General features: G+C 41.5%; 1 protein-coding gene across 3 annotated transcripts in view; it reads left to right on the forward strand.

The window, feature by feature from the left end:
- GABBR2 (gamma-aminobutyric acid type B receptor subunit 2) overlaps nt 1–23,241 on the forward strand; it is an 868,870-nt gene that overhangs the window by 61,902 nt on the left and 783,727 nt on the right. The window lies entirely within an intron of this gene.

The raw sequence follows: 23,241 nt of genomic DNA on the forward strand, positions 1-23,241 counted from the left end.
ACCTAGATGGGAGGGAGAAGTTGGACAGAAGGTGGTAGGGTGTCAGACTTGGTATCACAGAAATTAGAGATGGAAAATAACTTTATGCCATCTGATTCAGTGCTATTTTTTAAAGGTTAATCAGTTGAGTATAATTACACAACAGTATTAACTAGTGCAGCAAAACTGAATAATCATTTATCTGAATTTCTGTGGTGCTTTCCATCCAACTACCTGAAAACACTTTACAAACAGAATTTATTAATATTATCTCTCCCTGTGAAGCAGGTAGGTATTACAACCCTAATTTTACAGATGAGGAAACAATTTAAATGCCTTGCCTAAAGTCAAACAGGAAGCTTTTGTTACAGCCAGAAACAAGCACCAATTTTCTTAGTCCCAACCTGTGTTTCTATTAATGCTACAGGAGTCTATCAGAATAGCATAATGTAGAATATAAAGCTCTGCATCAGTTGAAATCGAAACATATTTAATTATTTGAAATAAAAGTATTTAGAGTTTATACAGAATGTAGTGTTCACTGCCACCAGTTTGTTTCAATTTGACAGGGCTTCATGGATTTGAGAGGCAGACCAATGATAGCAACAATCTGACCAACAAAATTCTCTCTTTTCAATTGTATCCCTATTATCAATTTTTTTAACTTGCTTTATGTTTACTGTGTTCCAGAAAGGCTGTCTGTCATAATAGACTACCTCTTCTTCACTGTGCTTCCAAACAGGAGACGTTCCCCATGGTGTTTTACCTTTTTGGGCCTTCTGCAACGCTTTGCTGGGAATGGACTCTACTGTCCATACCCTTTAGACTGAGATGAGAGTGGGGTGTCTAGGTTTCAGAACTGTTACCCTGTAGACCCCTTTCAGCAAGGTTACCTGAGTGCTTTTCTCTTCAGAGACAGGACTGAACAAAATGTACACATATGCAGCAGTTCTCTTAATAAAACAAGGCTTATTAAACAGAGGATTTAAAAGAGAGTAAATGGTTGTCTTAACATATCTAGACTTATACTCAGTAAAGGCAAAACTAGATAAGACATACTCAGATTAAGTTATAGAAAAGACAAAACAGGTAAATTGCATACATGTTCCAGGAAGCCAAATTTAGCTTGTCATCTCCTTGCCATCACCGCATATCCTCCTCTCCTCCTGCAGTAGAGTATGTAGCCTAACCTTTCCTGCTGTCCAAGGACCTAACAGGTGTTAGTCTATTCATAGTCTCATAAATTACCTCTTTGTGCAGTCATACACTGAGAGATCATCTTCTTCTCTTCAAAACCGGTCTGTCCAGAGTTCTGGGCTATAAGTCTGCAACTTCACACATGTGTACCTGCCAAAATCTCCTCCATAGATACTAACTAAACAAAGTTGCAAGAATTTCCAAACATTGGCACATTGTTCATTTGTCTGGCTTACACCTATGAAATGCACTCAGTAGTAACCTTTTAATTCTCATTCATCCAAACCAGTTTCACTCTACTCCCAATCTTTCCACTCATATTTTCTGCACCTACCCTAGATCATTCTACACTGGGGCTTCCAAAACTTGGTTCACAGCTTGTTCAGGGTAAGCCCCTGGCAGGCCGCGAGATGCTTTGTTGACCTGAGTGTCCACAGGTATGGTCGCTTGCAGCTCCTAGTGGCCACAGTTGGGTGTTCCCGGCCAATGGGAGCTGCAGGAAGCAGTGGCCTGGCCCACGCTGCTTCCCGTAGCTCCCATTGGCTAGGAACGGCAAACCGTGGCCACTGGGAGCTGCAAGTGGCTGTACCTGTGGACACTCAGGTAAACAAAGCATCTCGTGGCTCGCGAGGGGCTTACCTTGAACAAGCCACAAACCAAGTTTGGGAACCCCTGTTCTACACTTACCCACTCACTCATTCTGCATGCACACACCCCATTTTGAATACATATAGCCATTCATTCTGTACACCCATACCTGCACCTCACATCCACTCATTTCACATGCACCTCTACCCACTCCTAAAACTACCTTCTCTGTGGATTTTTTCCATAGACCATACACTTTCAGACCCCCATAGGGACTGTGGGGAAAATCTCTAGTCTACAGCAAAACTCTTACTTGAATGGCTGCTTCTCCCCCACCTTCTCATTCTCCTGCTAGCTGCGGAAGGGCAACCAATCAGAACTCTACACATGCCAGAAAGTCTGGTCTCTCAGTATGTGTAGCAGGCAGAACTCCCATCCCGCCAATTCCCAGCTGGTTCCGCCAGTGGAGGAAACCCCCTCCCCACTCTCCCTCCTGTGGAGAGCTCTGGCTAGTTAAGTCCAGGCAAGGTGGGGGATAGTAGAGATGTCTGCCTACCGGGGGGTGTTCCTTCTCCTGAAGAACCCATTGTACCTCTGAATTGGGGTGAAGGTGGTTGCTAGTGGCAGTCACCCTGATGATGTGGGAGGGACAGCAGGCAAATCCCTGAAAACCAAAGATGTCTATCGTAATGGGGGTACTAAGACTTGGGACTGCTGGGGCCTGGGCTCGGGACAGAGGAAAGCTTGCTGGGGTGGATGGACAGCAGTTCATAGGGTCGGGGCACAGGGGAGCAGGTGGAAACTGGGCTGCAGCTGCCTACGTCAGGGGTTTGGGGTGGGGATATTGGGATCTTCATCCCCATGACCTGGACCTCACTAGCCACTACTAGAGTTCCGAGGAGGTGGGGAAAGAGCCAGCCTCCCCGGCCTGCCTTTGCTGCCGTTCCTGGCCTGCAGGGGCGTGCGAAGGAGAGCTAGAGCCAGGGTATGGCTGGGAACAGCAGGAACTGCTGAGCTAGCTGGGAGCAGCTGCTGTCCAGCTGGCTGGGAAACCACAGTACTGAGTGCACTGCCTCCCAGCAATTTGCTTACACAACTAGGAGGCTGGGGATGGTAGCTCTACCAGCTCCTTGTATTGAGGGACCAGGCTGTCACTCTGCACATAGAGCAGCTCTGACTGGCTGCTGTCCCTCAGGAGGCAGGGAAATGGAAATGGAGATGTAGCAGGGTCTGAAAATGCTGATATTGATTACAAACCCACGTGGAAACAGATCAATATTTAAAAACTGAAGGTGGTAGGGAGGACAGAGCCATGACAAGGAAGAGGGGTAGAGGAGGAATGAGCTCTAGAGTGAGCTGGTGGGAGAGGTCAGGGAAGAGCAGAACTGTGCGGGAGGAGGTGCATGGGGTATTCTGGGTATGGAGGAGTAGGGTTTTAATGGAATCATGAAGGAGGAATATTGCTCTAAAAGAGACCAGAAGGGGAAACAGGATTGTGTGTGGGGATAGGGGAGTAGCATGGGAAACATGAGGGCTGCACAGGTGCCATAAGTGGAAAATACATATCAGTACTGTTAACCTCCATCCGAATGCTCTATGAAGAGAGATCAGTGTTGTTACTTTCTTATTAAAAAACTGGGAAATACTTCCATAGACAATCTTGTTAACTTGGAGTTAAGGTTGCTATACTGCATATCCCACCAACTGAAATACTGGGGGTCTGTGTTCTTGTGAAACCTTGATTCATAGGTGCTGACTTCGTGGGTGCTCCAGGGCTGAAGCACCCATGGAAAAAAATCGGGCCCCACTGATCAGCTCCTCCCCCGCCCCCAGCGCTTCCTGCCTGCTGGTGATCAGCTATTCAGCAGCGTGCAGGAGGTGCTGGGAGGAAGAGAGGCAGGAAGAGGCAGGGAAGAGGTGGAGAGGGGGGAAGAAGCAGGGTGCGGGTTTGGGGGAAGGAGTGGAGTGGTGGTGGGGTCTGGGGTGGAGCAGGAGGCGAGCACCCTCATGAAACTCAGGAAGTTGGTGCCTCTACCTTGATCAATAAGGATAGTGAATAGCACAGAAATGCTAGCGCCAGGCCTAGAAGAAGTGGCTCTAGAACTCATGATCTCCTAGGCTCCAATCCTCAAAGGCATGTAGGCACTGAACTCCCATGGGAGTTAGGTGCCCAAGTGCCTATATCTTTGAGGATTTGGGCTCTGGTTCTCAGTGTAATGCCAAAAGGTATTTTGATGGGGGGAGAGAGGAGCAGAAGCAGCAACAGAAGGAAGAGGAGGAGGAGGAAAAGTGTCTGTTTCCCATCAGTAAGTTCTGCTCTGTGTGTGAACTGATGAAGTGAGATGTGGGCACAATGCATATGCAGTGTTAATGGAAGAGTGAGGTGTTTTGGCAGCAAGCCCAAAACAAGCTTTGCTGTTTGAAACATAGATGGGAAGTGGTAACATTCTGTAGTGCATGAGACCAAAGACCCAAGGACCATCTCCTAGTCAAATTTGTAAGACCTCCAATAAATCATGCAGGCATTAAGCTCTTCAAAAATAAGATTTTTTTAAATAATGGAAAGTGTTAGCAACTGCTATGTTTATTAAGTTGCCTGCCTTTCCCCAAATAAATGCATGCTGTTTTGAAGCTGTTCAGTTTTGGGACATTAGAAGTAGTCCCAGTGAGATGGATTAGTGCACTGAACACAAGTGAAGCAGTCCAACGTGCATGATGAATGCAACTTATGTGGAGGTCAGAGCCATGTGATATGTGAAATTGCAGAAGCACATGACAAACTAATTTATTATGCACTTTTGAATGCATTATCTGTTGTTTGCCCACCAAGATATAATAGTGTTATCAGTAGTCCATCTTCCTGTGGTGACTTCAGATATTCCAAATCTCTGAAAGCTTATGCTCTAATAAATTTGTTAGTCTCTAAGGTGCCACAAGTACTCCTTTTCTTTTTGCAAATCTCTGAGATACATCAAGTAATTGTCTTCTATTTTAACAAAAGTCCCAGAGAAGCATTTCCATGTTCATCCTCAAAATGTGGACAAAACACCACTCTGAGGCCCGGGAGAGGCAAAATTGAGTTCTGGACCAAGACCTTTCTGCACATTCGAAGGCCAGTAATTCTCATCCCAGTAGGGCTCAAAACCGGAGCTTAATGTCACTAGAGGGAGGACTCCCTGCTTCCCAGTTGGACTGCAGAGGTACAACAGGATAAAACTGAAGCAGAAAAAGTGGGAGGGGTCTCCAGCAATTAGCTAGTCATCAGAGGGAAAAGACTGTAGGCCAAAAACTATAGGATTATAAAAATCTGATGATCACATCTGATAGTGTCTGCTGCTGAAACTGCTTCTGCTGCATCATCTGCTTACTTGAGTCTGTGGCCCTGAGCTGGCCTTCTGTGGAGTTCTTCTCTCCTCCAGACACACATGGCTGGGGAAGAGTGATGGATGCCACATGAGGTTTTAGGCCCACCACTTGCACATTTCTGTCTTCAGTGGGGATAGAATCAGGGACTCAGCATGAAAAGTACAGACTGAGCAAAAGAGCAATTCCACCAGCAGGTAGTAGTGGTAGGCTTTTGAGCCAAATTGTGTGCCAGTGCAAATTCTTCCTGCAGAGAACTTGACAATTATCCTCTGTCAGTGGTGTCCAAACTGGGGTCCCCTCAAGGATCTTTAAGAAGAAAATATGTTTGAGAACTGAAAAGTGTTCCCTATGCTGTGTCATGTGGCTCTTTAATTTTTATTGAAGTGTTTTAAATCAGCCCTGTTTCTATGGGGAAGGGACATTGTGTATTATCTTCCCAACTTCCCTTGCAGTCCCAGAAGCAGCTTTGATGGGAGCCAAGATTGCTCTGAGTATATGCCATCCCCTCCCTGATACAGTTACTCAGTAGTTTCCTACTGTCTGCTTGCTTAATCTCAAGGATAAGAGGATCTGACCCCAAGTCTAAACACTCAGGGATTCTTGGATCTGGGATATGTTTCAATCCACCTCTACCATTCCTCTCATCTTTCATACTTAACAGTACCTTAGTTCTTATGAATATCAGAGAAGGGACATCTCATTTATAAAGTAGAAGTTAAAATAAGTTATTACTTAGATCCAAGTTTTTTATGAAGAAAGAATGGTCCTGGCAGATTGATTGTAAGATAATGAAACCTTGCTTATTCATTACATTGTATGCTGTATTCTCAAGGCTATAAATTATGCAACAACAATAAAAAAAATTACGATACTGATTTTAAAAATGAGCAACAACTGAGCCTTTGGTAAGAATTTCATAGTAGGTTAGTGGATTAGTGCGTAATTATGAGATTGCACAGTCTATTAGAGTACATGTTCTCTTTTACTGACAAAATGGATGGCTTAAAATATTTAAGTTTAAATTAGTTCTCTAGGGTGATGAGAAATGTAAAGTGCCATGGAATTTTTTGGATGATTAAGATTTTCTTTATATAATTAAATTATAACCACTTTAAGTGCAATAGGAAACCTGATGTTCCAAAACACATTATATGCCTCTTACTGAAAGAGTGATGATCCTTGGTAGGAAGTTATACAACGATTCTATAGGATTTGCTCATCATAACGATTTTATTTTTCCCTTGGAAACCTTTTTAAGATGCAGATTTTAAAATTCATATTAACTTAAGAATTTTTTTAAAGTTCTCTTATCAGTAGCATCCAATTTAACTCTTTTGTAATATAGTAGAATTTTATGCATAACCTTATTTCCTGCAAGCATCTTATTTATTAAGATGACCAAGACATATTTTTCCTGTTTCTTCAACATAATGGTGTGTATGTGCAAAGAGAATACTGAATAAAAGTAAGAGGATTGGATGTCATGGCATGCTGCTCCTCAAAGACTCACTTGAATAAATAAAGAACTGCAGCAATTCTGATACATTTTTTTTAAAGCACACAACATCCAAAGCAGATTTTTCTGGCTGCTAGCGAATATATATTGTCACTTTACAAGATTTATAACACAAACTGCCTGCGCAACTCTTGGGATGAAATTCTTAATTTCTTCATTTATCCTTCACAGGAAAAAGATTTACCTCAAATCTGTGTACACATATGTGCATCACAAACATCCTGCATACATGGCAATAGAATTGACATTAAATGCCATATTTGCTAGCCATAGATTGTCCAGAATAAATTCATTTCTTTAGGTCTCTTCATAGATGAATGAGTAGGGAGCCAAACTTCCTTTTTTATTGGTCCAACTACTCTATACATAGTTGACTGGTCACTTTATGATGGAAATTAATTTGCAACAGCAAAGCTAGCATAATATAGTTGGGCTCTTCTTTGGGCTATATTATATATCTACAACCTTAAACAAAGGATTATTTATAAGCTATGCTGAAGGTCACAGATTTAGTCCAAGAGTGGCAATAATAAAAGCCTAAAATTAGGTTTCTAAATCCATGTCCATTGTCCTCCCTGGAAACAGTTATGTATTCAGCACTTTTGATTATCATTCTACTTATTGTAGCTTTAGGAGTCTAATTTGAGGCTTCTGTTTTCTAAAATTTTGGTTTTAGGCTCTATTGTTGGTCTAAGCAATAGAGTACAACTGTCTAGATTTACTTTTATAAGAACTTCCTGAAAGATAAGGCTTAGGGTGTCCCAATGAGTTCCGATAGCAATGTCTTGGTGAGAAGCCCGCTACCCATCTCACCTAACTGCTGAGAAGAGAAGGTTTCTGGAATTCTACCAGGCTGCTGTCCCAAAACCCTGACTAAGGTCTCCTCTTTAAGACCAATCTCACTAGTATATGAATTATAAAATTTGAAACTCCATCTCCTTCTAATTGCTGGAAGGAAAAAAGGATCTTTTCAAAGCTTCCCAATTACTATAAGGGGTAAAGAGGAAACGTCTTCTCTACTGCCTTTTTCCTGACCATCTCTATAACTCCAGTGCCCATCTTGCTGGTGCTCATAGCTTTCCTCAGCAGCAGTAGCCCCATGCAACTTCCATGATCCTTCGTTGGTGCCCATAGCAACATTGAGCAGCCACCATGAAACTGACCAGAACATTCATTTCTTGGTAAAGCTGTGAGAAGTAGATACTGATACTGTTTCAGAGTAGCAGCCGTGTTAGTCTGTATTTGCAAAAAGAAAAGAAGTACTTGTGGCATCTTAGAGACTAACAAATTTATTTGAGCATAAGCTTTTGTGAGCTACAGCTCACTTCATCGGATGCATTCAGTGGAAAATACAGTGGGGAGATTTATATACACACACAGAGAACATGAAACAATGGGTTTTATCACACACACTGTAAGGAGAATGATCACTTAAGATGAGCTATTTCCAGCGGTGGGGGGGGGGAAGGGAGGAAAAAACCTTTAGTGGTAATAATCAAGGTGGGCCATTTCCAGCAGTTGACAAGAATGTATGAGGAACAGTGTGTGTGTGTGTGTGTGGGGGGGGGGGGGGGAATAACATGGGGAAATAGTTTTACTTTGTGTAATAACCCATCCACTCCCAGTCTCTATTCAAGCCTAAATTGATTGTATCCAGTTTGCGAATTAATTCCAATTCAGCAGTCTCTCGTTGGAGTCTGTTTTGGAAGTTTTTTTGTTGAAGAATAGTCACTCTTAGGTCTGTAATCGAGTGACCAGAGAGATTGAAGTGTTCTCCAACTGGTTTTTGAATGTTATAATTCTTGACGTCTGATTTGTGTCAATTTATTCTTTTACGTAGAGACTGTCCAGTTTGACCAATGTACATGGCAGAGGGGCATTGCTGGCACATGATGGCATATATCACATTGATAGATGCGCAGGTGAACGAGCCTCTGATAGTGTGGCTGATATGATTAGGCCCTATGATGGTGTCCCCTGAATAGATATGTGGAGAGAGTTGGCAACGGGGTTCGTTGCAAGTATTTGCAGAGTAAAGAGACAACACTGCCTTGGTTTCCATTCATTTTCAATTTGGAAGATTTTTGTTGCAATCATGAGGGTTAATAATGTACTTGTTTTAAAAATGAAATCTTAAAATCTGCAGAAACTGGTGGCTTAGGCCCCCAAAAGGAAAGCTTCTCACTCACCAGTAACGAATGGATTTTCAAGCTCTGATTTTTTAGTGGTAATATTAAATACATCTACTTCTTTTAACCAGGTTACTATTTCTTATCACATCAGGGAAACTGATAAACTTCAGATAGTTTAAAATTAGATACAACTCTAAGATAGTATAGCCTGTTATCTTGTAATTTGAGTTCAGCTAGACTTTCAAAAACAGCAGAATTATTTTAGCAAAATAGGAATCTGTCATTCTAATCAGTGTAATCATTTATTATCTCATACATTATAATAGACACAGAGAACTTGTAGTATAATGAAGTGCTTCAGATTACTGAAACTAGATCACTTGATTTTGTTTTGTTTCTCAAATTAAAAAACTCCAAAAATGAATTCTATTTATTTTTCTCTTAATATCATACATTTATTCTGCAATCTGAGATACATGTGTAACAACATGTACTATGTTAGGCTCTGTGTATGCCAGGCAAATGGAGGCCGTGAAAATCATTTATATTCAAGATATATAGTGAATGAGGTCAATGTTAATGTAGAGCCCATACAAATTTTGGGGGGGGGCAGGGGGAATTATTTGAGAAACCAAATGTGATCATGTAATTTAAGTCTCCTTTAATTCCACTACTCTATTACTCCAGTTTTATGTGCTATATAAATACATTTTCTTTCTTCCAATCACCTTCACAATTTTTTTGTAGCCTTCAGAATATCAGACTATCTTTTCCTGCATTATTTTATTTTCCTATCTCCTTCATACACTTTTTCCAGGTTTCTTCTGCTTTCTTTTCCCCATTTCCTACAATTTACTGTATACCTTCCTGACACTTATGCTCCCATCTTACATACTTGTACTGCAAACCTTTACCTGAGAAGGTCCTTTCTGGCTTACAATGTGTTATTATGGTTACGGCAGACATCATTAGGTGGTGCTGTTACACATAGTCTTCCAAGTTTTGTTTCTTGGCCTGTGAACAAGTTTAGTCTTACATATTTGTTCACTTTTAGTTGAATAATGTTCTAGGTAGAGGGAGTCCTTCAGGAGAGTTTGTCTATGCTTTGGTTTTTCAATTCATTCTTGAGGTAGAGATGCTCTCTTGCAAATAGGAATTTGGTGTTGGGCTGAGTTTCCTGAAACACCACGGTTTCAATAGCTTTCACCCCACCATCAACCTCAGTCTGGACCAATCTACATGGGAGGTTCACTTCCTAGACACCACGGTGCAAATAAGTGATGGTCATGTTAACACCACCCTATACCGAAAACCCACCGACCGCTATACGTACCTTCATGCCTTCAGCTTCGATCCCAGGCACACCACACGATCCATTGTCTATAGCCAAGTGCTGAGGTACAACCGCATTCGCTCCAACCCCTCAGACAGAGACCAACACCTACAAGATCTTCACCAAGCATTCTCAAAACTACGATACCCACACGAGGAAATAAGGAAACAGATCAACAGAGCCAGACATGTACCCAGAAGCCTTCTGCTGCAAGACAAGACAAAGAAAGAAACCAACAGAACTCCACTGGCCATCGCATACAGTCCTCAGCTAAAACCTCTCCAATGCATCATCAGTGATCTACAACCCATCCTGGACAACAATCCCTCACTTTCACTGGCCTTGGGAGGCAGGCCAGTCTTCACCCACAGACAACCCGCCAACCTGAAGCATATTCTCACCAGTAACTACACACCGCACCATAGTAACTCTAACTCAGGAACCAATCCATGCAATAAACCTCGATGCAAACTCTGCCCACATATCTACACCAGCAACACCATCACAGGACCTAACCAGATCAGCCACACCATCAGCGGTTCATTCACCTGCATGTCCACCAATGTAATATATGCCATCATGTGCCTGCAATGCCCCTGTGCTATGTACATCGGCTAAACTGGACAGTCCCTACGTAAAAGGATAAATGGACACAAATCAGATATTAGGAATGGCAATATACAAAAACCTGTAGGAGAACACTTCAGCCTCCCTGGACACACAATAGCAGATTTAAAAATAGCCATCCTGCAGCAAAAAAAAACTTCAGGACCAGACTTCAAAGAGAAACTGCTGAGCTTCAGGTTTCAGAGTAGCAGCCGTGTTAGTCTGTATTCGCAAAAAGAAAAGGAGTACTTGTGGCACCTTAGAGACTAACAAATTTATTAGAACATAAGCTTTCGTGAGCTACAGCTCACTTCATCGGATGCATTTGGTGGAAAAAACAGAGGAGAGATTTATATACACACACACACTGAGAACATGAAACAATGGGTTTATCATACACACTGTAAGGAGAGTGATCACTTAAGATAAGCCATCACCAGCAGCAGGGGGGGGAAAGGAGGAAAACCTTTCATGGTGACAAGCAAGGTAGGCTAATTCCAGCAGTTAACAAGAATATCAGAGGAACAGTGGGGGGTGGGGTGGGAGGGAGAAATACCATGGGGAAATAGTTTTACTTTGTGTAATGACTCATCCATTCCCAGTCTCTATTCAAGCCTAAGTTAATTGTATCCAGTTTGCAAATTAATTCCAATTCAGCAGTCTCTCGTTGGAGTCTGTTTTTGAAGCTTTTTTGTTGAAGTATAGCCACTCTTAGGTCTGTGATCGAGTGACCAGAGAGATTGAAGTGTTCTCCAACTGGTTTTTGAATGTTATAATTCTTGACGTCTGATTTGTGTCCATTCATTCTTTTACGTAGACACTGTCCAGTTTGGCCAATGTACATGGCAGAGGGGCATTCCTGGCACATGATGGCATATATCACATTGGTAGATGCGCAGGTGAACAAGCCTCTGATAGTGTGGCTGATGTGATTAGGCCCTATGATGGTATCCCCTGAATAGATATGTGGACAGAGTTGGCAACGGGCTTTGTTGCAAGGATAGGTTCCTGAGTTAGTGGTTCTGTTGTGTGGTGTGTGGTTGCTGGTGAGTATTTGCTTCAGATTGGGGGGCTGTCTGTAAGCAAGGACTGGTCTGTCTCCCAAGATCTGTGAGAGTGATGGGTCATCCTTCAGGATAGGTTGTAGATCCTTGATGATGCGTTGGAGAGGTTTTAGTTGGGGGCTGAAGGTGATGGCTAGTGGCGTTCTGTTGTTTTCTTTGTTGGGCCTGTCCTGTAGTAGGTGACTTCTGGGTACTCTTCTGGCTCTGTCAATCTGTTTCTTCACTTCAGCAGGTGGGTATTGTAGTTGTAGGAATGCATGATAGAGATCTTGTAGGTGTTTGTCTCTGTCTGAGGGGTTGGAGCAAATGCGGTTATATCGTAGCGCTTGGCTTAAGCCAGAAGAGTACCCAGAAGTCACCTACTACAGGACAGGCCCAACAAAGAAAACAACAGAACGCAACTAGCCATCACCTTCAGCCCTCAACTAAAACCTCTCCAACGCATCATCAAGGATCTACAACCTATCCTGAAGGACGACCCATCACTCTCACAGATCTTGGGAGACAGACCAGTCCTTGCTTACAGACAGCCCCCCAATCTGAAGCAAATACTCACCAGCAACCACACACCACACAACAGAACCACTAACCCAGGAACCTATCCTTGCAACAAAGCCCGTTGCCAACTCTGTCCACATATCTATTCAGGGGATATCATCATAGGGCCTAATCACATCAGCCACACTATCAGAGGCTCGTTCACCTGCGCATCTACCAATGTGATATATGTCATCATGTGCCAGCAATGCCCCTCTGCCATGTACATTGGCCAAACTGGACAGTCTCTACGTAAAAGAATGAATGGACACAAATCAGACGTCAAGAATTATAACATTCAAAAACCAGTTGGAGAACACTTCAATCTCTCTGGTCACTCGATCACAGACCTAAGAGTGGCTATACTTCAACAAAAAAGCTTCAAAAACAGACTCCAACGAGAGACTGCTGAATTGGAATTAATTTGCAAACTGGATACAATTAACTTAGGCTTGAATAGAGACTGGGAATGGATGAGTCATTACACATAGTAAAACTATTTTCCCATGGTATTTCTCCCTCCCACCCCACCCCCCACTGTTCCTCTGATATTCTTGTTAACTGCTGGAATTAGCCTACCTTGCTTGTCACCATGAAAGGTTTTCCTCCTTTCCCCCCCCTGCTGCTGGTGATGGCTTATCTTAAGTGATCACTCTCCTTACAGTGTGTATGATAAACCCATTGTTTCATGTTCTCTGTGTGTGTGTATATAAATCTCTCCTCTGTTTTTTCCACCAAATGCATCCGATGAAGTGAGCTGTAGCTCACGAAAGCTTATGCTCTAATAAATTTGTTAGTCTCTAAGGTGCCACAAGTACTCCTTTTCTTTTTGCTGAGCTTTAGTTCATTTGCAAATTTGACACCATCAGCTCAGGATTAAACAAAGACTGAATGGCTAGCCAACTACAAAAGCAGTTTCTCCTCCCTTGGTGTTCACACCTCAACTGCTAGAAGGGGATCTCATCCTCCCTGATTGAACTGATTGTATATAAGGAGCGAGGGCAGTGTGGATACTAGTCTAATAGGTTATACAGGCTGTAGAATGACTGTGCCTAATAAGGTACAAAATGTGAGCCAGGCCAAACAGCAAAAATTAAGATGTTTGTACACCAATGCGAGGAGCCTAGGTAACAAAATGGAGGAAATAGAGCTACTGGTGCAGGAAGTGAAACCAGATATTATAGGGATAACAGAAACATGGTGGAATAGTAGTCATGACTGGACTACAGGTATTGAAGGGTATGTGCTGTTTAGGAAAGACAGAAATAAAGGTAAAGGTGGTGGAGTAGCATTGTATATCAATGATGAGGTAGAATGTAAAGAAATAAGAATCGATGCAATGGATAAGACAGAGTCCGTCTGGGCAAAAATTACATTGGGGAAGATAACTAGTAGAGCCTCTCCTACGGTAGTGCTTGGGGTGTGCTATAGACCTCCGGGATCTAATTTGGATATGGATAGAACCCTTTTAAATGTTTTTAATAAAGTAAATACTAATGGAATCTGCGTGATCATGGGAGACTTTAACTTCCCAGATATAGACTGGAGGACCAGTGCTAGTAATAATAATAGGGCTCAGATTTTCCTAGATGCGATAGCTGATGGATTCCTTCATCAAGTAGTTGCTGAACCGACTAGAGGGGATGCCATTTTAGATTTAATTTTGGTGAGTAGTGAGGACCTCATAGAAGAAATGGTTGTAGGGGATAATCTTGGCTCAAGTGATCATGAGCTAATTCAGTTCAAACTGAACAGAAGGATTAACAAAAATAAATCTGCAACTAGAGTTTTTGATTTCAAAAGGGCTGACTTTCAAAAATTAAGGAAATTAGTTAGGGAAGTGGATTGGACTGAAGAACTTATGGATCTAAAGGTAGAGGAGGCCTGGGATTACTTTAAATCAAAGCTGCAGAAGCTATCGGAAGCCTGTATCCCAAGAAAGGGGAAAAAATTCATAGGCAGGAGTTGTAGACTAAGCTGGATAAGCAAACATCTTAGAGAGATGATTAAGAAGAAGCAGAAAGCATACAGGGAGGGGAAGATGGGAGGGATCAGCAAGGAAAGCTACCTTATTGAGGTCAGAACATGTAGGGATAAAGTGAGACAGGCTAAAAGTTGAGTATAGTTGGAGCTTGCAAAGGGAATTAAAACAATAGTAAAAGGTTCTATAGCCATATAAATAAGAAGAAAACTAAGAAAGAAGAAGTGGGGCCGCTAAACACTGAGGATGGAGTGGAGGTTAAAGATAATCTCGGCATGGCCCAATATCTAAAGAAATACTTTGCCTCAGTCTTTAATAAGGCTAAAGAGGATCTTAGGGATAATGGTAGCATGACAAATGGGAATGAGGATATGAGGTAGATATTACCATATCTGAGGTAGAAGCGAAATTGAAACAGCTTAATGGGACTAAATCGGGGGGCCCAGATAATCTTCATCCAAGAATATTAAAGGAATTGGTACCTGAAATTGCAAGCCCATTAGCAAGAATTTTTAATGAATCTGTAAACTCAGTAGTTGTACCGATTGATTGGAGAATTGCTAATATAGTTCCTATTTTTAAGAAAGGAAAAAAAAGTGATCCGGGTAACTACAGGCCAGTTAGTTTGACATCTGTAGTATGCAAGGTCCTGGAAAAAATTTTGAAGGAGAAATTAGTTAAGGACATTGAAGTCAATGGTAAATGGGACAAAATACAACATGGTTTTACAAAAAGTAGATCGTGCCAAACCAACCTGATCTCCTTCTTTGAGAAAGTAACAGATTTTTTAGATAAAGGAAATGCAGTGGATCTAATTTACCTAGATTTCAGTAAGGCATTTGATACCGTGCCACATGGGGAATTATTAGTTAAATTGGAGAAGGTGGGGATCAATATGAACATCAAAAGGTGGATAAGGAATTGGTTAAAGGGGAGACTGCAACGGGTCCTACTGAAAGGCGAACTGTCAGGCTGGAGGGAGGTTACCAGTGGAGTTCCTCAGGGATCAGTTTTGGGACCAATCTTATTTAATCTTTTTATTACTGACCTTGGCACAAAAAGTGGGAGTGTGCTAATAAAGTTTGCAGATGATACAAAGCTGGGAGGTATTGCCAATTTGGAGAAGGATCGAGATATTATACAGGAGGATCTGGATGACCTTGTAAACTGGAGTAATAGTAATAGGATGAAATTTAATAGTGAGAAGTGTAAGGTTATGCATTTAGGGATTAATAACAAGAATTTTAGTTATAAGTTGGGGATGCATCAATTAGAAGTAACGGAAGAGGAGAAGGACCTTGGAGTATTAGTTGATCATAGGATGACTATGAGCTGTGATATGGCTGTGAAAAAAGCTAATGCGGTTTTGGGATGCATCAGGAGAGGCATTTCCAGTAAGGATAAGGAGGTTTTAGTAGCATTATACAAGGCACTGGTGAGACCTCACCTAGAATACTGTGTGCAGTTCTGGTCTCCCATGTTTAAAAAGGATGAATTCAAACTGGAGCAGGTACAGAGAAGGGCTACTAGGATGATCCGAGGAATGGAAAGCTTGTCTTATGAAAGGAGACTTAAGGAGCTTGGCTTGTTTAGCCTAACTAAAAGAAGGTTGAGGGGAGATATGATTGCTCTCTATAAATATATCATAGGGATAAATACAGGAGAGGGAGAGGAATTATTTAAGCTCAGCACCAATGTGGACACAAGAACAAATGGGTATAAACTGGCCACCAGGAAGTTTAGACTTGAAATTAGATGAAGGTTTCTAACCATCAGAGGAGTGAAGTTTTGGAATAGCCTTCCAAGGGAAGCAGTGGGGGCAAAAGATCTATCTGGCTTTAAGATTCTACTCGATAAGTTTATGGAGGAGATGGTATGATGGGATAATGTGATTTTGGTAAGTAATTGATCTTTAAATATTCAGGGTAAATAGGCCTAATCCCCTGAGATGGGATATTAGATGGATGGGATTTGAGTTACCCAGGAAAGAATTTTCTGTAGTATCTGGCTGGTGAATCTTGCCCATATGCTCAGGGTTTAGCTGATGGCCATATTTGGGGTCGGGAAGGAATTTTCCTCCAGGGCAGATTGGAGAGGCCCTGGAGGTTTTTTGCCTTCCTCTGTAGCATGGGGCACAGGTCACTTGAGGGAGGCTTCTCTGCTCCTTGAAGTCTTTAAACCACGATTTGAGGACTTCAATAGCTCAGACATAGGTGAGGTTTTTTGTAGGAGTGGGTGGGTGAGATTCTGTGGCCTGCGCTTTGCAGGAGGTCAGACTAGATGATCAGAATGGTCCATTCTGACCTTAGTATCTATGAATCTAAACTAACGTCATCCCTAGCTTGATTTTTGCGTGCATATTTATACCTACCTCTGGTATAATTTCCACTGTATGCATCTGACGAAATGGGTATTCATCCATGAAAGCTTAAACTCCAATATATCGGTTAATCTGTAAGGTGCCACAGGACTCTTTGCCACTGAAATAATGGATTCCCTGAATCTTGTTTCAGGACTAGTGTATGTGTGTAAATGAAATAAGTTACACACACACACACACACACACAGACTCCATTTCACTGCTTTCTCCTCCATTGGGAAGCCACCTTGGGAAGACATCTGCTAGTGCTTGGCTGAGGGGCAATGCTGGTCTTGGAACAAGACACTGTTGTTCAAAAAAAGGCAGCACTAGTTTCAGTTGCTCCAAAATTACTTTATCGAAAGGTTCAGTTACATGAATATATTTCAGAACCCTGACAATTAATTGAGATTTCTCCTCTCTTTATAGAATATTGCACAGTTGCCATCGGTAATGACTTGCTTCATTATTTATAGGATGATAGAGCTAGGATAATTTACAGCATTATTTTTCAAATCTATATTACAATTGTAAAGCAGACTAGTCTGGAAATAACCCAATTATGTTGAGATCAATATTTCACAATTTAAGAGTTACTTCAAATCTTCTATTACACAGGAGAATGCATTTTTCTTTGTCCTTCAAAGTGTTACTTGTGTTAGAATGATTATACATATATTAGTAAAGCTTACGCTGATGTTTTTAATAAATATACTCATAGAATAAGATGTATACTTAATTCAGAATAGCTGTTTCTTTTGCTCATTCAAAACTTTCATATTGTCTGTTACTCATGAGATTTGACATTCATGAAAAGAAATACTGCATCTCTCACCTGCAACTGTATGTCCCATATAGTATTGGAAGTGCAGCCACTTTATTTTAAAAATGAAGTGCTCACATAATATAATGCAGAAGGTTAATGGTCTCAGTGCAGTAATCTGAAGCTGAGTAACTGAAGTTAGTTAACAACTTTAATTAGTATATTTTACAAAAAATAAGGTGCAGTGAAGGTGGATAAAGAGGTTGCTTTGGTGGAAGGAATTCTGCTTTCATTGAAGTCATTTCTCAAACTCTGAGGTCTCTGCATAAAAATAGGCTGAAATTGTGAAAAGAGATTGCAAAGGACTGTATGTGTACACACACACTACTCTTGTAGCTCAGCTGTCTCCCCAGCACACATTTGCAAATGCACAAGCAGTTACATGTAGAACTACACTTTTTTTTCTTGCATGTCCCTACCTTGATAACTTCTGGATGTGAGAGTTCTTCATAATGGGACACCTGATCTGCAATATGGCTTCAAAACTTTCCATGACTTCACCAGCAACACTATAGAAGCCATCACGGCTCAGTTACAGGTCCAGTACCGGCCAAAGTTAGCAGAAAAAAACCCTGAATTTGGTTGCTTCTATGCCCATGGTAGTGACCCAGCCAGTACTGAAGGATGCTTCCATTCAACTTTCACTACTGACAAATAATAAAGTTTTCAAGCATTTTGATATGTTCAGGATCAACTTCATCCTAATAGTAGTTCTCTTGCACCAAGTCTTTCTTCTATCCTGAAACAGTCAATGTAGTACAACTTCCTCAATGAACATTTTCTACAGTATAATGGTGATGGATCTAGAAAGACTAAGAATGTCAGGCATCAGTTCAGCCTATGTTTGTGGATTTGACCTGTCTCATATCACTAAGTGGTGATCTTGGTAGATCTCATAAAATAAGTGGAAACTCTCCACCACAGTAGATTCCTGAGGAAAGCCCAGCTGCCGCTGGAAATGGGTTAGTCATGATTCAGCCTGTGTCACTGTTCCTTTTATCTCATTAACCTCAAACACTCCCAGAAGAATTCTCCTTTTTTACTATGTGTATACATGAGAATTTAAATAAAAAGTATCTTTTCTCTGAGTTAGATCGAGATAAAAATCAGAGTTTTTAATGAAAACTATGTCACACAACTTTAACTGTGGGCCCCTCTTTAGAAAGGAAACTTGGAGTTGATCTGATTTAATATAATCAGATAATGGAAACAAGATCATTTTATGGACTGGAACTTGGATTATCACAGTTGATTAGATATAATTATTGAAGTATTTCCATTATAAGACCCAGTTTTCAGTCATTCTTACTCTCTCAAAAAGTTCACCTTTTTGGCTGAAATTTTCCAGGCTGCTTAAAGATGAGTAGATGTGGAAAAGCTAAACACAAGCAGTTCAGCCTTTTCTGAGTAGCAGGAGAATGAATACATATTTATTTCCCTTATTCAATTATTTTAACTTTTATAAAAGTTGTAGTGCTGAAACACCTCACCTCAGTCCCTGGAAAACTCATGGAGCAGGTCCTCAAGGAAACCATTTTAAAGCACTTGGAGGAGATGAAGGTGATCAGGAATAGTTAACATGGATTCACCAAGGGGAAGTCATGCCTGACCAACCTGATTGCCTTCTATGATGAGATAACTGGCTCTGTGGATATGGGGAAAGCAGTAGACGTGATATATCTTGATTTAGCAAAGCTTTTGATACAGTTTCCCACAGTATTCTTGCTAACAAGTTAAAAAAGTACGATAAAGTATGATGGATACAGTAGTTCCCCAGGTTCTCCTTCTTTCCTTTTTTAAAGATAGGCACTATATTTGCCTTTTCCCAATCATCTGGGACCTCTCCTGATCGCCACGAGTTTTCAAAGATAATGGTCAATATCTCTGCAATCACATCAGCCAATTTTCTCAGCACCCTTGGATGCATTAGATCTGGACCCATGGACTGTGCATGCCCAGGACAGCAGTGTGGGAGCTGACCTTGTTTGTGAAGACCGAGGCAAAAAAAGCATTGAGTACTTCAGCTTTTTCCACATCATCTGTCACTAGGTTGCCTCCCCCAACCTTTTTCTTGTTGCTAACATACCTATAGAAACCCTTCTTGTTACCCTTCACATCTCTTGCTAGCTGCAACTCCCTTTGTGTTTTGGCCTTCCTGATTACAATGCTGCTGAGACAATGCTGCTTTTTCATTCATGCTAAATATTCCACATTAGGGTCTATCATGGATTAATATTTAAAGACAAATATAGTGAAGTATGTTCAAGGCGTATGCAGTATGTATCACTGCACAGGAAGCCACACTGTTGTAGGTTGTCTGCTTTAGGTATTAATTACTTGTACATGTGATGGGCTGACTAACCTCTAGCTCATGCCCACCTAGCATGAGTGCATAGCTGACCAAATGGTCACTTTGGCTGCTGTGGGATTCACAGTTTCTCTGTTATTGGGGCAGGAAGAATATATTGTTACTATCCTGATTATATGAATCAAGGACAGTGGAACTGTACTTGGCCTTTTGTTATGATGGAGGGACTCACCATCTACTAAGTAGCACTCTCTAGGCAAGGGACATGGGTTCCAAAACTCAGTGAATTGAGAGATACTGGGGACAGGTATTAATGCCTGCTGGTATTGGTCCCTGGTGAGGGCCCTACATGTCAATGGCTGCTCCTCCTCCTCCTCCTCCTCCTCCTCCTCTCTCCACTGTAGAATATCAGAGCTAATATTGATTCAGTTACAGGCTGCTGCGCTGAATTCACTTTGGGCCAATAGTGCACCAGCACTGAGGCTCCCCTACTACAAGCTGAAATCATGACACAGCTAAAATTACTAAGAGCTGAAATCACTGAGTGTTGTGTTAAGTGGTGGGGGGGCCTGAAGATATATTGCAGAGCAGTTCACGGGATGGCTGGAGCAGCTCATGGGACAGCTGGTAGAGTGGAGCGGAGTGGAGAGGTGGGGCAATCAGCTTTGGACCATGTAAGGTGCCCCTTAATCCTCCCATTTCCACCCAGGTTGGGAGGTAAAACTCTGCAGATAAACTTTCAAACTCTGGGGCTGCACTGACTTGTTGTTGTTGGACTTTTGGGACTTCAGGTGACTTTTGGGTTGCTGGACTCAAGAACCAAAGGGAAAGAACACGGCCCAATTTGCTTGGGATGGGTTTTGCTCATGGATTGTGTTATGAATCCTGTTGGTGGTGTTTCCCCAACATAATGCCACATTGTTTCTCTCTGTTATTAAAAGGTGTTTGCTACACTCAGACTCTGTGCTTGCGAGAGGGGAAGTATTGCCTCTTAGAGGCGCCCAGCAGGGGTGGTATATATTTGCCCCAGGTCACCGGGTGGGGGCTCAAGCTGGTTTTGCATTGTGTTATTGGAATGGAACCCCTAGATACTGAACCCAGCCCTTGTTGCTGCCAACTCTGATGGGCAGAATGGTTACAAGTGTATAAAAATGTCTTAATTCACCTCCAACTTGACAGGAAACTTGCCCATTCATGCTGGAGAAGGACCTGGCCACAATAATCCAAACATTTGTCACATCAAGACAGAATAATTCATTGTATCTGAAGCTGACTGGGAAAATGATGCACAGGATCCAGCTGGTACAATATGTGGCTGTCCTCTTCCTCCATGGTTTATTCCATTGTGAACACATCAAGTCCATGCTCCAGTCCCTCCATTGGCTCCCAATCAGCTTCCAATACCAGTTGAAGCCTTGATCCTTATCTTCTAATCTAAACAATGAATGGATCAAGCCTTAACTGCATGAAAGACTCCATTCTAAACTTAGGTAATTGTGCTTCTCTGTGCCAAAGCATGGCACTAAGCCCAAAGCTCATGAGAGATGGGCTCAAAGCATGTTTAGTTTAGATGATAAGGCTATAGAACAAAGTTTGTAAGGAAAAGTGTCAAATCCAGAGTATGAATATCTTTAGGAAATACTGCAAAACCTTCCACTTTGATAAAGCCTGTTCACCACATCAGGAATGACATGCACAACACTTAACCCCCTCACTTCATCTTTCTCCTTTAAAAATAGAGCACACACAAACTGGAAACAAAGAGGTTTCTATATACTGAAAGAAGAGAAAATACATGAAGCTCACCAGGGACCTTCCTATTGCTAGTTTATTATACATAAAAGGTGCTTAGGTACTATGGTGTTGGGTGGCGGTATAAAACCCTTACATAGATTGTGGAAGAATAAACAAGGCAAATATCAAGGGGACAATGTCAGAATGCTTAGTGCCATAAAATAAATTACATAGCAAAACCATGCAAATAGATGCAGAAATGGCCATATAATGTATGACAAGTGGGGAGTGACAATGTAGCTTTGCGGGGGCCCCTGTGGAATGGGGCCCCAGGCAATTACCCAGCTTGCTACCCCCAACACCAGACCTGGCTTTTATATTCAGAAAACCAGTTATTGTGGCACAGATGGGCTGTGGAGTTTTTATAGCATGCTTGGGGGTAGCCTCAGAAAGAAAAAGGTTGAGAACCCCTGCTCTAGTGGCCTAATCATTAGCAGTCATTTCAAAGACTTCACATGTCAGTGCAGTATTTGCAATAAACTCATAGCAAATTAACAAAAGAAGCCACTCATGTTGCATGAAATACCCAATCAACAATGGAGCCAGCGAGGCATGGATGTCTGTACAATGGGAAATTGAGAATACTTTTTAATGATTGATTATTCAGAAATATATCCCTTATGCACAACACCAGAATCCTCTATCACTGAATGTTACAAATCTCAGTTTGTGCACCATCGAATTCAAGTCTATTATTACACATAATGGACCTTGGCTTGCCTGTCGGTAGTTTACACAATTTATAGCACCTGCAGAATTTAAACATATCACGTCTTCTGCACTGTGTAATGGCAAAACAGAAGTACCTGTCAGGAAACTTAAAAAAAAGGACATTCCAGAATATTAAAGAACCAAAGAAAGCATTACTAGATTGGAGAAAAACACCAATAGTAGACAACACTAGCAGTCCAGTATAGCTCATGTCACACAGATTCTTCTACTTACAGCAAATAAACTTTAAAGCCAGGAGTACTTGTAAAGGTGACAGAACAAAGTAATCAGGAGCAACAGCAAGTCAAATGCTACTATGATATAAGTAATAAAGAGTTCATAGAAGTTCAGATAAGACAATTAGTAAGAATACAACCTGCATCTAATGACAAAGATAAGAGATGGAGGACAGGAAGTGGATATTTATGCGAAGAGTAGCACAACTGGTCTTAATGGTACCAAGGAACTGCCTTAAGTGCTCACCCCAGGACTGAAGCTGTATTGCTCCTTTTGGAGAGGATTCGGATCAGCCATTGATGTTAGCAGTGGGGCTGTAGAGTCTTCTCACAGTAAGGATGGGCATGGGAGGAACACAGAATGACTTTAAAATATAGCAAAAGGTTGTCCTTTTACTGTAATTCTTTTACTGTGTGAAGGTAACTGGATACAACCGCACAAAAAATATAAATGTCTGACCTTTAGAAATTGTAATTGATATCTGCAACATATACTGTGACTAAATAGGAAAGATCATGAAAGTTCTGGGCATGAGTGAAGAGAGGTGAGAGAGAGAGCAGAGAAGCAGAAGAATTGTGCAGAAGCATATCTGAGGTCAGAGTTTCAATGGACACCATATCAAGAATACAGAATTCAGAACTAGTGTTGGTTCAGGGGGCATTATGTAGAAAGGAATCGCAGGAGGGCAGCATATGTTTTGTGTTAAAAAA

Source organism: Dermochelys coriacea, chromosome 2, assembly GCF_009764565.3.
Source record: "Dermochelys coriacea isolate rDerCor1 chromosome 2, rDerCor1.pri.v4, whole genome shotgun sequence".
Taxonomy (NCBI): domain Eukaryota; kingdom Metazoa; phylum Chordata; order Testudines; family Dermochelyidae; genus Dermochelys; species Dermochelys coriacea.